Source organism: Anabrus simplex, chromosome 1, assembly GCF_040414725.1.
Source record: "Anabrus simplex isolate iqAnaSimp1 chromosome 1, ASM4041472v1, whole genome shotgun sequence".
Taxonomy (NCBI): Eukaryota; Metazoa; Arthropoda; class Insecta; order Orthoptera; family Tettigoniidae; genus Anabrus; species Anabrus simplex.
In genome coordinates, this window is record NC_090265.1 from 1,342,881,558 (window position 1) to 1,342,896,021 (window position 14,464).

A 14,464-nucleotide genomic window follows, 5' to 3' on the forward strand; every position below is an offset into this window, starting at 1 on the left:
ATGCTGTAAAATTCAAAATGTTTATTTAATAATAATAGTAATAATAATAATAATAATAATAATAATAATAATAATAATGGTGCACGGCATCTGTATAGGCCTGGTGGTGACCTGATGAGAATGAAATGAAATGCGAAGAGGTCATAAATACTCAGTCCCCAAGCCAGGGGAATTAAAAGTACAGTACTAGCGGATTAATTTTAAGAACTGAACTGGAGCCTTCGGACCATAGGCAAGCTTTAAAACCCTTTTAGCCACAAAGCCAGTCTTTAATTTGCTAAGGACTTTAATTAGAATAAAACTTAGGCTACCTTCTACACTGATCAGGTGTTGAGTATTGACAGTAGCAGGGGTTGTCCGGCTCTGTGGTTAAATGGTTAGTGTGCTGGCATTTGGTTTATTGGGGCCCGGGTTCGATGCCCGGCAGCATTGGGGATTTTAACCTTAATTGGTGTATTTCCACTGGTTAAGCAACTGGGTGTGTATTTCATCCTAAAAAGTAAAAGAAAGGGAAAACAAACAAAGAATGATAAAGATAAGAAAAACATCAGTAAATTAAAAAAAGGAAGTATTAAAAAAAAGCAGCCTTGACAATACAGCAGGCTTCTCTGTTAGCTATTGGCTGCAGCTCAAAACGCTGAAGTCTTGACGTTCGCTAAACCAACCATCGAAAATGGGTAAGTCTACCGGTAGCCAAAGTCTTGATCCTAGCATATGCCACTGGGTGCATCAAACCTAGACATTATCAAGTCATTTATTTTATTGACTTGCTCATTAGCTGGAGACAGTATAGCTCTCCCCTCAAACTAGCATGTGTTGCGCTTGAAATCTTTGTGTTTAGTATATTATGTGGTTTGGGAGGTGTAATAATTTAATCTAATTCATCATTTATACAGCATATCCTTTAGATTTATCTTTCCATTTCAATGCTGAACAATATTAACAGACTATAGTCACTACACCTATTGAAACCATTGGATAAATTTTGTAATCTATGGTAGAATCGTAATTCATTGCTGAATATTCTAACCACAAATTATTAGAATTATTATGTGTTCTAACCACATTATGATATTGTTGTGCATATCTGGTACAATCTCTGAGCATTGCTGTTCTCTATCAACAGACATTTCTCCATCTCTTTGGGACTTATGTCTTTCATCTCCGTGAGATAACCTACCATTTTGTTCCAGGGCAGTTTCCCTATGTCTGCACAAAGACTGGTTTGTCCTTTTAGTCTCTAAACAGTCTTCTCTTTCACCATAACTTTCATTATTGCATAGTACGCATAGTCTCTTAGCATTTGTCATGTTGTATCCTATATTAGCACATTGTCGAGGCATGATGAAATTTCAAAAGGAAACAAACCAAGGACTTTATCACAATCTATCTATATTATTGCTCAGCATGACCATTTACTGTAAAAGACAAAACCGTACAACATACTGTATTCTTTTTCATCATAAGTTTCATTTCTATATTAGCATTAGCACAATTGAAAGGAAACAAAACTAACAACTTTATCACAATCTACTTAATGACTCAGCATTACCATTCACTACAAGATACAAAACCCACATGATGCGATCTCGTCTTATGGGCAGTGCCAGCGATCAAATTACAAACTATACGACTTGTCTGCTTGACATAAACCGTGGCCTTCAGTCTTATAGATAGTACCTGCGATCAATAGAGTTAGTGCCAGCGGTCAAATTCAAAACTATACCACTTACTTGACATAAACCATGTCTACATATAATTTAATCTTACCGAGCTCGATAGCTGCAGTCGCTTAAGTGCGGCCAGTATCCAGTATTCGGGAGATAGTGGGTTCGAATCCCACTGTCGGCAGCCCTGAAGATGGTTTTCCGTGATTTCCCATTTTCACACCAGGTGAATGCTGGGGCTGTACCTTAATTAAGGCCGTGGACGATTCCTTCCCACTCCTAGACCTTTCCTGTCCCATCGTCGCCATAAGACCTGTCTGTGTCGGAGCAACGTAAAGCAACTTGTGTAATTTAATCTTACAAAAACTGTTTATTCCACCTATTCAATAAACAGTTTCTGTAAGATTAAATTATATGTAATCTCAGTTCAATACGGACCCAAAAAATGAAATTTATAACCCTTGATAAACCGTGACAGCTCAGATAATGTATTCATTAATTTTACACATAAATGTTCCTCAATGGACTCTCTATGTACTGGTGAATCTTGAATAAAATCCATTCAGTACTTCTTGATATTAGTGATTTCAAACAGACAGAGAAAATGGACTGACTTTATCCTATTTATTTATTTTTCAAAGGCTCTCAGGATTCTCCAACTGCTGAGCATATACTACATCCTGCAAATAGCCCCATAGGAAGAAGACCAGTGACATCAAATCGGGTGATCTAGCAGACCAGATGACAGGTCCTCCCCTTCCTATTCATCGACCAGTATGTGTAGCATTCAGGTAGTTGCGAACATCTGCTGACATGTGAGGGGGAGCTCCATCGTGTTGATACCACATGGTTACACGCTCAGCCAGGGGCACCTCCTCTAACAACAATGGTAGTTGGTCATGAAGAAACTGTAGGTACCGGGCTCCTTTCAAATGATCCTCAAAGAAATATTGTCCAACTGGGTGATCACCCAGTATACCACACCAGACATTTACTTCCCATTGTGCCTGAAATACTGCCTGCCTTACCCAGTGGGGATTTTCAATAGTCCAGTAGTGCATATTATGACAATTCACAGAGCCATTATTATTGTGAAATCGTGACTTGTCTGAAAATAAAATGTGAGATACAAACGTTGGATCATTTGCCACTTGCATCAGTATCCACGCACAGAAATCGACATGAGTTTCGAAATCTTGTCCGTGGAGCTCTTGATGTAGCTGCATGTGATATGGATAAAACAAATTGGCGTGCAAGATCTGTACAACGAATGAATGTCTGATGTTGCCCTGTTGTGCTATTGCCTGGGTACTCGTGTGAGGATTCACCCAGAAAGTGTCCAAAACCATCTCAGCAGTTTTTTTTTAATAAGTTGTTTTACGTCGCACTGACACTAATAGGTCTTATGTCAATGATGGGATAGGAAAGGGCCCAGGCATTTGCCTGGTGTGGAAATGGGAAACCATGGAAAACCATCTTCAAGGGCTGCCGACAGTGGGGTTCGAACCCGCTATCTCCTGAATACTGGATACTGTCTCAGCAGTTTTACCAGATGCAACTGGTGTCTCTCTAATGGGAACTGTTCAGGACAAGTGACAAAGTTTTATGCAAACACCGCTTCACCCTCCTAAACGTATTTGCGATTGGTTGTCATCTGTATAGAAATCTTTCATGGTACAGGTGCTGTGTTTCCTGTGCATTCTGCCTTGCTTCACTTTAGATGAGGATCATGTCAACATACTCATGTGTTGAATAGGCCTACATAGCGAAGAAAGGACCAGCACTGCTAGGCTACACCAAGTGTCAGGTCAGTACACACTGAACATGCATGCTGCATGTTGAATGTGGTGCGAATGGCTTGTATTTGATCCTTGAAGCTTAAAATGTGAATAAAAATATTTAGTGCTTGTGGGATTTGAACCCACTTACCAAAGGCACATGCGTCAGCACATCTGTGCCTAGTTCATGGCACCACAGTAACACCTCCTACACATTCCCCTGAAAGCAAACTGGATGTCCATTACTTCCTCTTATCTAATTCACTCACATTTTCTATCAGTACACTCTTGTTTTTTCCATTAATTTCATATTCTAGTTAACCTCATAACTTGGCATATTGGTCTGTGCCTATTCTAGCTGCACTAACAGATTGCACAGTCTGTGGTCAGTGGATGTTAATGTATCCAGTATGCTGATAAGTACACCTAATCCACTACTTGATAGTGGCAAACAATTTGTGTTCAGTAGCTTTGGGTTATCATATCCATTCAGGAGTAATATTAAGCCACAATCCATGGCATGAGGCAATGGGAGGTCAAGGAACATCGTGCTCCATGCCGTCTGCCCTGTGACATATCAGGAAGTCCGATGTTACATGTCTTGTGTGCTATTTGTTGAATGTCACATGATTGGCCTTGTGTTTAATCCTTGAAGCTCATAATGCAAATAAAATTATTTGGTTACAGTGAGTTTCAAATCACCACCCAAACACAAACGTAGTACCATCTCTGTACTAAGTCCATTACACCACAGTGACTGTTGCCTTAAGCTTATCGGAAAGCATACTTGGTTTAAAACTACTTACACAGATACAAAAGTAAAAGGTCCACCAATTCAATACATTATTTATTCAGATAAGTTATTACCTGACATAAAATACTAGAACATAGCACCGTTCCTGCGTCCAGGTCAAGTCGCACTTAGATCCAGACTAGCTCGAAGTATCATCAATTTCCAATCAGGGTCGAATTAGGGTAATGAGTTCAATATAGAGAGTGGCGCATCGGGGTAAACGGTTGAATAAACATAACCTACCCATTGGATGTCTCCAGTTCGCGATCCGGTTTGTTTCCATAAAACTTTTCATTGACACTTAACCTATGTTAAGTCATTGAAAGAGTGAATAAGTTTTCCTAATATTATTTTATGAAATGAAGAGAAAATCTTGAAAAATAAATTAAATAATCTGATATCAAGTAAAAAAAGAATCATTAATATCAGCTGACTTTGAAATTCATCTATTATTCTTATATTTTAAGATAGAGGCCTCTAATTAAATTGAAAACAAGAGTAAGTTCATATTATATACAAGTTTCGATTGGCAGCTGGAAAATGTTTCTGATGCAGATTATTCAGGGTGGAATCAACTATAAAAATCACACTTCTTACTTTCATCCATCTTTACATAATCTAGTTTCTTAATTTTTTCATTTTTATTTACACATATATCACCTTTACTAATCAATTCATAGTGAGTTAGCTTCACCTGTAAGTAGCTGTCCATACTTCATCATCACCATCAATGATTGTTAATTGCCATAAAAAGAAAAACATTGGTCTACTCTTTCATCTAAAAAAATTCTTATGTATTTCAAAATTCTCATGTTTGTTATTCACTTTATATGGAAGAAAAGATAATTCATTAAGTCATCACTTCACTCTAAAAAAAATACCGTAATCGAAATATCATTACTGTTATTTACTCAAGTTGTTCATAAAAAATAATTATTAATTTCAAAAATCAATTTAATTGCCAACACATTAATCATACGTGGTCTATCATCATGCTATCATTTGCACCTGACAACTGGATATACAGTAGTCTGACTTGTAAGAAGACCCTATCAGTCACTGTCAACCTTCAATTACATATAATATTACCAGTGATATCATTTAATGTAACCAAATAAGCTTCCTGAGTTTTCTCATTTGAGTGAAAATATTTGTGGTTAGAAATTTGTATTAATATAGGCTATGTTTGTGTTATCCTCCCTATGTGGATTTATTTCTGATGATCTACAGCTATTTAGTTAACATCGGCATGTTATATACATAGATTGTATTCGGTAATATATGTGGATTACTGAAGAACTAACATGCACTTGGGAAACAAGAATAACTATCCTCAACCCTAAAAATTGTGTCAATTGACCTAACATACATTACATACATACATACATACATACATTATCATTATAGACTGTTATGCCTTTCAGCGTTCAGTCTGCAAGCCTCTGTGAATTTATTAAACGTCGCCACAATCCTCGATTTGCAACTAGTGTTGTGGCCTCATTTAGTTCTATGCCTCTTATCTTTAAATCGTTAGAAACCGAGTCTAACTATCGTCGTCTTGGTCTACCTCTACTTCTCTTACCCTCCATAGCAGAGTCCATTATTCTCCTAGGTAACCTATCCTCATCCATTCTCCTCACATGACCCCACCACCGAAGCCGGTTTATGCGTACAGCTTCATCCATCGAGTTCATTCCTAAATTAGCCTTTATTTCCTCATTCCGAGTACCCTCCTGCCATTGTTCCCACCTGTTTGTACCAGCAATCATTCTTGCTAATTTCATGTCTGTTACTTCTAACTTATGAATAAGATATCCTGAGTCCACCCAGCTTTCGCTCCCGTAAAGCAAAGTTGGTCTGAAAACAGACCGATGTAAAGATAGTTTCGTCTGGGAGCTGACTTCCTTCTTACAGAATACAGTCGATCGCAGCTGCGAGCTCACTGCATTAGCTTTACGGCACCTTGATTCAACCTCACTTACTATATTACCATCCTGGGAGAACACACAACCTAAATACTTGAAATTATCAACCTGTTCTACCTTTGTATCAGCAATCTGACATTCAATTCTGTTGAATTTCTTACCTACTGACATCAATTTAGTCTTCGAGAGGCTAATTTTCATACCATACTCATTGCACCTATTTTCAAGTTCCACGATATTAGACTGTAGGCTTTCGGCACAATCTGCCATTAAGACCAAGTCGTCAGCATAGGCCAAACTGCTTACTACATTTCCACCTAATTGAATCCCTCCCTGCCATTTTATACCTTTCAGTAGATGATCCATGTAAACTACAAACAGCAAAGGTGAAAGATTACAGCCTTGTCTAACCCCTGTAAGTACCCTGAACCAACTCATTCTGCCATCCATTCTCACTGAAGCCCATTTGTCAACATAAATGCCTTTGATTGCTTTTAAGAATCTGCCTTTAATTCCATAGTCCCCCAGTATGGCGAACATCTTTTCCCTCGGTACCCTGTCATATGCTTTCTCTAGATCTACGAAACATAAACACAACTGCCTATTCCTCTCGTAGCATTTTTCAATTACCTGGCGCATACTGAAAATCTGATCCTGACAGCCTCTCTGTGGTCTGAAACCACACTGGTTTTCATCCAACTTCCTTTCAACGACTGATCGCACCCTCCCTTCCAAGATGCCAGTGAATACTTTGCCTGGTATACTAATCAGTGAGATACCTCTATAGTTGTTGCAATCCTTCCTGTTCCCTTGCTTATAGATAGGGGCAATTACTGCTTTTGCCCAATCTGAAGGTACCTTACCAGCACTCCACGCTAATTTTACTACTCTATAAAGCCATTTCATCCCTGCCTTCCCACTATACTTCACCATTTCAGGTCTAATTTCATCTATTCCTGCTGCCTTATGACAATGGAGTTTATTTACCACCTTTTCCACTTCCTCAAGCATAATTTCACCAACATCATTTTCCTCCTCCCCTTGAGCTTTGCTGTTCCTTTTACATTGAGAAGATGTTCAAAATATTCCCTCCACCTCTCCAGTGATTCCCTGGGATCTATTATGAGTTCACCTGTATTACTCAAAACACTGTTCATTTCCTTTTTCCCTCCCTTCCTAAGATTCTTTATTACTGTCCAGAAAGATTTCCCTGCTGCTTGACCCAGCCTTTCCAGGTTGTTACCAAAATCTTCCCATGACTTCTTTTTGGATTCAACAATTATTTGTTTCGCTCTGTTCCTTTCATCTACATACAACTCCCCTTCTGCCTCGGCCCTTGTTTGGAGCCATTTCTGATAAGCCTTCTTTTTACGTTTACAAGCTGCTCTCACTTCATCATTCCACCAAGATGTTCGCCTTTTCCCATCTTTACACACAGTTGTTCCAAGGCATTCCCTGGCTGTTTCTACTACAGCATCCCTGTATGCCGCCCATTCACTTTCTATATCCTGAACCTGCTTAATGTCTACTGTTCGAAACTTCTCACTAATCATATCCATGTACTTCCGTCTAATTTCCTCGTCCTGGAGATTTTCTACCCTTATTCGTTTGCAGACAGATTTCACTTTCTCTGCCTTAGGCCTAGAGATACTTAGTTCACTACAGATCAGATAGTGGTCTGTATCATCGAAAAATCCCCGGAAAACTCGTACATTCCTAACAGATTTCCAGAATTCGAAGTCTGTTAATATATAGTCTATTATGGATCTGGTACCCCTAGCCTCCCATGTGTAGCGGTGAATAGCCTTATGCTTGAAGAATGTATTCGTAACAGCTAAACCCATACTAGCACAGAAGTCCAGCAAACGCTTTCCATTCCCATTAGCTTCCATATCTTCCCCACATTTACCAATCACCCTTTCGTATCCTTCAGTTCTATTCCCAACTCTCGCATTGAAATCGCCCATTTGCACTATTCTATCCTTGCTGTTTACCCTGACTACGATGTCACTCAATGCTTCATAAAACTTGTCAACTTCATCCTCATCTGCACCCTCACATGGTGAATACACGGACACAGTTCTAGTCCTAATTCCTCCAACTGACAAATCTACCCACATCATTCGCTCATTTACGTGTCTAACAGAAACTATGTTCCGTGCAATGGTATTCCTGATAAAGAGCCCTACCCCAGACTCTGTCCTTCCCTTTCTAACACCCGTCAAGTACACTTTATAATCTCCTAGCACATCGAGATGCATCCTCTTTGCTGACTCAGCCAGTTCTACTTTCTTTCTTCCATAAGCCCCATTAATATTGATAGCTCCCCATCGAATTCCATTTCGTTTGCCAAGTTGTTTCCAAGGAGTCCCTCGCCTGTCAAATGGGAGTGGGACTCCGTTACTCCCATAGGTCCGAGGCCTGCTTAAAATGTTCTGAGCTCGGTCGATTCATGAAGCAGGATGCTGCCCTACTTGCACATAGTCCAAGTGAGGATCTCTCCTCTAACGGGTTATGGACCACCGGTGGATTGTATAATCCTAGGCGCCTGAGCACAAGGAGGGCCATGACTCAGAATATGTCCGAGATGCCCACTCCCATTCCATAGCAACTGGTATCCCGACTCTCAGGACCACTTACTAGGCCACTCAGCTGTTAACACCGTCAATAAAATTATCTATTTCTTCACTCGACGAAACAATGATCATCATAATCATTACTCTTCATAATACTCGACCATTCTTCATGTACATATCATCTACTTCATATTACACATCCCATGTCTCACTTTACATTACACTAAGCATAATAATCCATTTTAATTTGACGCATGTTACTATATAATCATTATTCATCCACTGAATTATCCCATTCCATTCTCAATTTTCTTCAGATTCCATTAATTATCTTCATATGTCTTCCTAAGATGTTGCTATAACCTGTATACAGTCTTATTTCAACTCTACTTCGCAGTATTATGCCCTAATGTAGACCTAATATTAACCACAATGTCATGCATTTAAGCTAAGTTAACCTTTTCTTTCAACATTGATAACAGTCCGAACGCAAGATTTGATTTATCACTGGTTAAATACTTCCTAATCCAATGAACTTGTCATTCTGATCAGATGACTACCTAATAACCTCTAATGTTATTAATTTGGTTGACTTTCCGCTTAACATCACTTCTTTGAATAACTCAAGATAGCACTTTACATGTATATTTCACGAAAATAAAAAATAGCACTTCTCAAACAAAATATTATTCGAATTACTTACATATGAGATACTTAAATGACTTATCTTTTCCTCCTGTTTCCCTCGTCACTGTTACACGTCCAACTGCCTAGGACATGCTGTATTTGCGTTTACAACATCGTATCAGCCTCTGGGAACATCTGGGATGGTCTTTGGTCTTCTGCGGTCATCAGGGATGTTTCTGCCTCGGCCTTCTTAGCACATGACGTAGCTGGTTTCTTGCACAGTTGAAACAGAAATATACATTGATATGATCATTTTTGTCATCTTATGATTACAAGGCCTGCTATGATCTAGTAATATGCTGCGACTAATGCTTCTTCTAATGGTATCTTATTAGAATTCTGCAGTTTATCAATATGGCTATTAAAGCTTCAATCATAATGTTATTTAATTTCCTATAGCTTTCTCTACAGGTTATTATTCCTCTCTAATTTCTTGAGACTGAACTTTGTCGCTGGGCACGTCGTCTTCTTGATATATCATGACGTAGTAGTTACGTAATCTGTTGATCCAGCTGTGCTGTTTTATTTTATGAAGCTGTCTAAATGCTGTAACGCCGATGTCTTGCAGGCTTCTTATCGACAACTGTTTTTAATTATCCTTTGATTTAAACCTTCTCTTATAAGCTCAGTCTTCTTCTTGAATTAGTCTGCCGTAGCGATCTGCTTGTAGCTCCTTCTCGAATCAAATATTTTTTTCAGTAATAAATTTTTAATAATATTCCATCTTCTTTCTTTTTCACCACCTTCTATATTTCATTCCCTTACTTGTACCTGATAGAAGCATCAATTTTTTTGACATTTATGAATATGTTAGCATGTTATTTCTGACGTTTTTGCAGCATCGCGACCATTTTTGCTCCAGAAAACTTCACTGCTAACAGTGAAATGGCATAACATGTTTTGTCCCCTTAGTGGACATCTTCAGCTAATACCATCAGTACTAATCCATTTAGAATGAATTATTAAAAAGAACATCATCATCATGAATTCCTTCCAGTGAGCCGGGTAGGATGTTTAAGAACAATGTGCCTCCATTTGTTACACTCCTGGTATGCTTCTTTTCTCTCTAGAGCATCCCATATTTATCCTCTCTTCTCTAGTTCTCTTATCTGATCGAACCTCCTTTTTCTGGGGCATCCGATTGGTCTTCACCCTGGAACGATCTTTTAAAAGTACTTACTTGATGTTCAAGTCACCTGCATCTGTTTGACATGTCCTAACCACTTCAGCCTTGCAACACTCAGCCTTTCTTCCATGGTCAGGTTGACCTCCAGGTCTCTTCGTATCTGATCATTCCTAATTCTGTCCTTCCTTGTTTTCTGTACAGCTGATCTAAGGAACTTCATTTCAATAGTTTGCAGTTGACTTATTTCTCTTCCATGTATGACGCAACTCAGGAGATAAATGTTAAACAGGGTCTGTTTAGCCCTCTGAGGAACTCCCTTGTCCCATATTATGTTCTGTAATTGATGGAAGTAGTTGGATCTTTTTTGCACCTTATTCAATACTTTGTCCTTGCCACTTCCATCATTTGATACTATACTTCCCAGATATTTGAAGGTATTTACACATTCAATCTTTTCTCCCTCAAGGATGAGGTTACAAGGTGTATTTGTTCTGCTAAGTTTCATTACCACTGTTTTTCTCTTGCTCACAGTTAAATTATATTCTTTAAACTTGGTGTTCCAAAGATCCAGTCTCCTTTGAATATCTCTCTCAGTTTCTCCCTAAATGGCAAAAACAAATACATTAGGATCTTACTTATCTATTTCTTTGAGTTCCTTTATAATACAGTACAGTAGTATCCATGAGTGAACAATCCACTTGATGATGATAAAAAAAGCAGAAAACAAGAAACAAACTGCTCCCCAACTCGTCTTGTCTTGCATTAGTACCACTCACTTTAGTCCCTCCTCTCTACCCCCGCCATCAGGGTCAGCAGTTGAAACGCTCAATTAATACACAGAAAACCAGTTGCATTCTAACAAGGCTGCAGACCAGCCTGAGAATTTCCAACAGGGCTAGTGGACAGTTTTTCACCTAACTTCCACATTCCTGTTTAGGTCTTTCTCTTTAGTCTTTACTTTAATTTGGATATCTTCCTTGTTTTTAGACTTCACAAATTTCACGTGTTACAAGCGGTTGTCATTTGCAAGATCTTAATATTTAAAAGGTTCAATGGTTCCCTGTTGAAGTTCACCGCAACCTAAAATAAGACTGATCCACTCCACAGGAGGATGTTCATCCTAATTTTAAATGTTTTTATGCACTTTATATGTGACATGTAATTTGGTTCTCACTACATCAAGACTGTGTATCAACACATCAAAGAACAATTTTAAGACTTTAGTGATTAGCTTGCCAGTAGTATGTGTGATGTTTTACGACTTGATAGATGCACTTTCTTTTCATATTTTAATTTGATGTTTTGTTCTAGATTTTAATAAGTCAAGCACTAGTTTCCCCATAGATTTTAATTCCGTTGTTCTTTTTAATAATTCAGTGTAAATGGTTTAATACTGATGGTATTAGCTGAAGATGTCCACTAAGTGGATGAAACATGTACTAGTATTTGCTGTCAGGAAATAAATTTTATCTGAATAAATAGTATATTGAATTGGTGGATCTTTTACATTTGTATTTGTTTAGTGACATCAATGCGGAAACAACATGAGACTCTTAATATGTATAACTACTTCCTGTTTCAAAAACTTTCACACGTTTTCTATCAGTATGCCATCGCTTTTAGCATTAATATCATATCCAATCGAAAGCTTATAATTGGCACGTACTGTTTACATAACTGTATGATTGCATACATGTTTTTACAAAAGTCTTGCTGTGATGATGCAGAAAGTGCTTTATAGGTGACTGTAGCTTGGTATACAGCAACGGAGAATCAACCATCACACCACTGACATTTGTTGGGATGCCAAACAACAACAAAAGTCAGGTGCAGTGGACTCACCTGGCATGTATATATGTATGTCCAACCCTTCTACCGTTTCTCTATGGGGTCGGGTATGACGTGAGATGTATCTTCGTAGCAAGTTTTTTTTTTTTTTAATGACTGGATGCTCTTCCTGATGTCAACCTCATCAGAGGAGTTAATGAGAATAAATGTGTGATATATGATAGGAGGAAGGGACGGAGGCTGGGCTGAGTGGCTCAGACAGTTGAAGCGCTGGCCTTCTGACACCGACTTGGTAGGTTTGATCCTGGCTCAGTCCGGTGGTATTTGAAGGTGCTCAAAAATATCAGCCTTGTGTCGGTAGATTTACTGGCATGTAAAAGAACTTCTGTGGAAATAAATTCTAGCACCTCAGCATCTCCGAAAACCATAAAAATAGTTAGTGGGACGTAAAGCAAATAACATTATTATTTAGGAAGGGAGAGGGTGAAACCTGGTACTGGCATCTGTTAAATAGCAGCAAGGGGTCTGCTCAAGGCCTAACATCACCATCTGACAAACTATTCCCTATCAACAACGTGATATGCCGTCATTCTCTATGAACACTCCAGAGAGGTTTGGAATTGAATCCAGGCTTTTGGCACGCAATCTAGTGATCAGAAATTGTATATCACTACCTCCCCTACCCTGTCAGCCATCATTCTGATGGTGAAAATTTTTTTGACCAAGGGGTTGAACTGGCTAACCACAGTGTCAGACCATACAGACTTCATGCCCATTCATGTTCTATGGGATTTGAATCTGGAGAACAGGCAGGCCATTAACACTTGATGAACATCATTGGCCATGAGGCGGGCTCTTTATAGGAAACCTGTATCTGCGAGAAATCATATCAGAAGCCATTCATAAGTTGCAGAAGTGATATCAATAATGAATAGAAAAGTTCACTGTCATATTTCATTCAAAAGTTATTACATAGCACTGATTAACATGATACAAATGTATTTATACCAGAAATGTAAGGAAGGTAAGCAGTAGTCTTCAGTAGGGGATGATCACCTCTAATGGCTATCGAATGGCACTGTATCACTATCACTGGACACAGTTGTTCAGGAGTTCTTGTGGTTAACATAGCCAATTCCTCTTTCACTGCTGTTCAGCTGCCAGTATTCATATGCTGCTAGGCTTCCTCCCAGACCATCCCATTCATGTTCTATGGGATTTGAATCTGAAGAACAGGCAGGCCATTACCACCTGATGAATATCTTTGCTTTGCTACAGCTTGTCAACAGTTGGAATACAGTGTGGCCTCGCATTGTCATCCATGAACCAAAACCCAACAGCACAACACACGAGAGGATGAATGATTTTGTTGCAGAAGCGCTCGCCAGTGACAGTATCGTGTTTCAGTTTCTGAAGCTCCGTACGTCCAACCTACATGATGCCTCTTCTGATGAGAACACTTGCTCTGCCATTATCACTTCCAGTAATGCTTGCTGGGCAATACTATTTTCCATTCTCTTGCCAGATTACCGGTAACTGGCATACAGAATCTAACGGCTGAAGCTGAATCTGTTCATATTGGTAAAGAGAAATTAACCCCATAGTTCTGCACTTCAGTCCTTATTTGGTAAAGAGAAATTAACCCCATAGTTCTGCACTTCAGTCCTTATGTTTTCTGCACTACTGTAAACAGCATCTCCAATGGACAGGTGTTAATAGGACACTGGTCATCGAGCAAACAGTCCACGCCTCCACTTCTGCATTGCCTTTAGTCTATGGTAAACCATGACTGTCTGAGTCATGCAATTGTTTCTTGCTGATTAGCATCTATTCATCTTAGCTGTTAGGAGTATATGTATAACACTCCACACTTGGTATGGTTTTCCATGGATGACCACCAGTCATTTGCCATGTTGTTTAAAGATTTTCCACGCTCATGATATGATGCTAGGGGTGATACCACACTCCTCAGCTACTCTTGTCACTTTCCATCCTTCCTGGAGTTTCCCAGTTATTCTTCTACCTCAAGTGAAGCTATCCAATATATCTTTCAGTCTGTTAAACACCGGGCGAGTTGGCCGTGCGCGTAGAGGCGCGCGGCTGTGAGCTTGCATCCGGGAGATA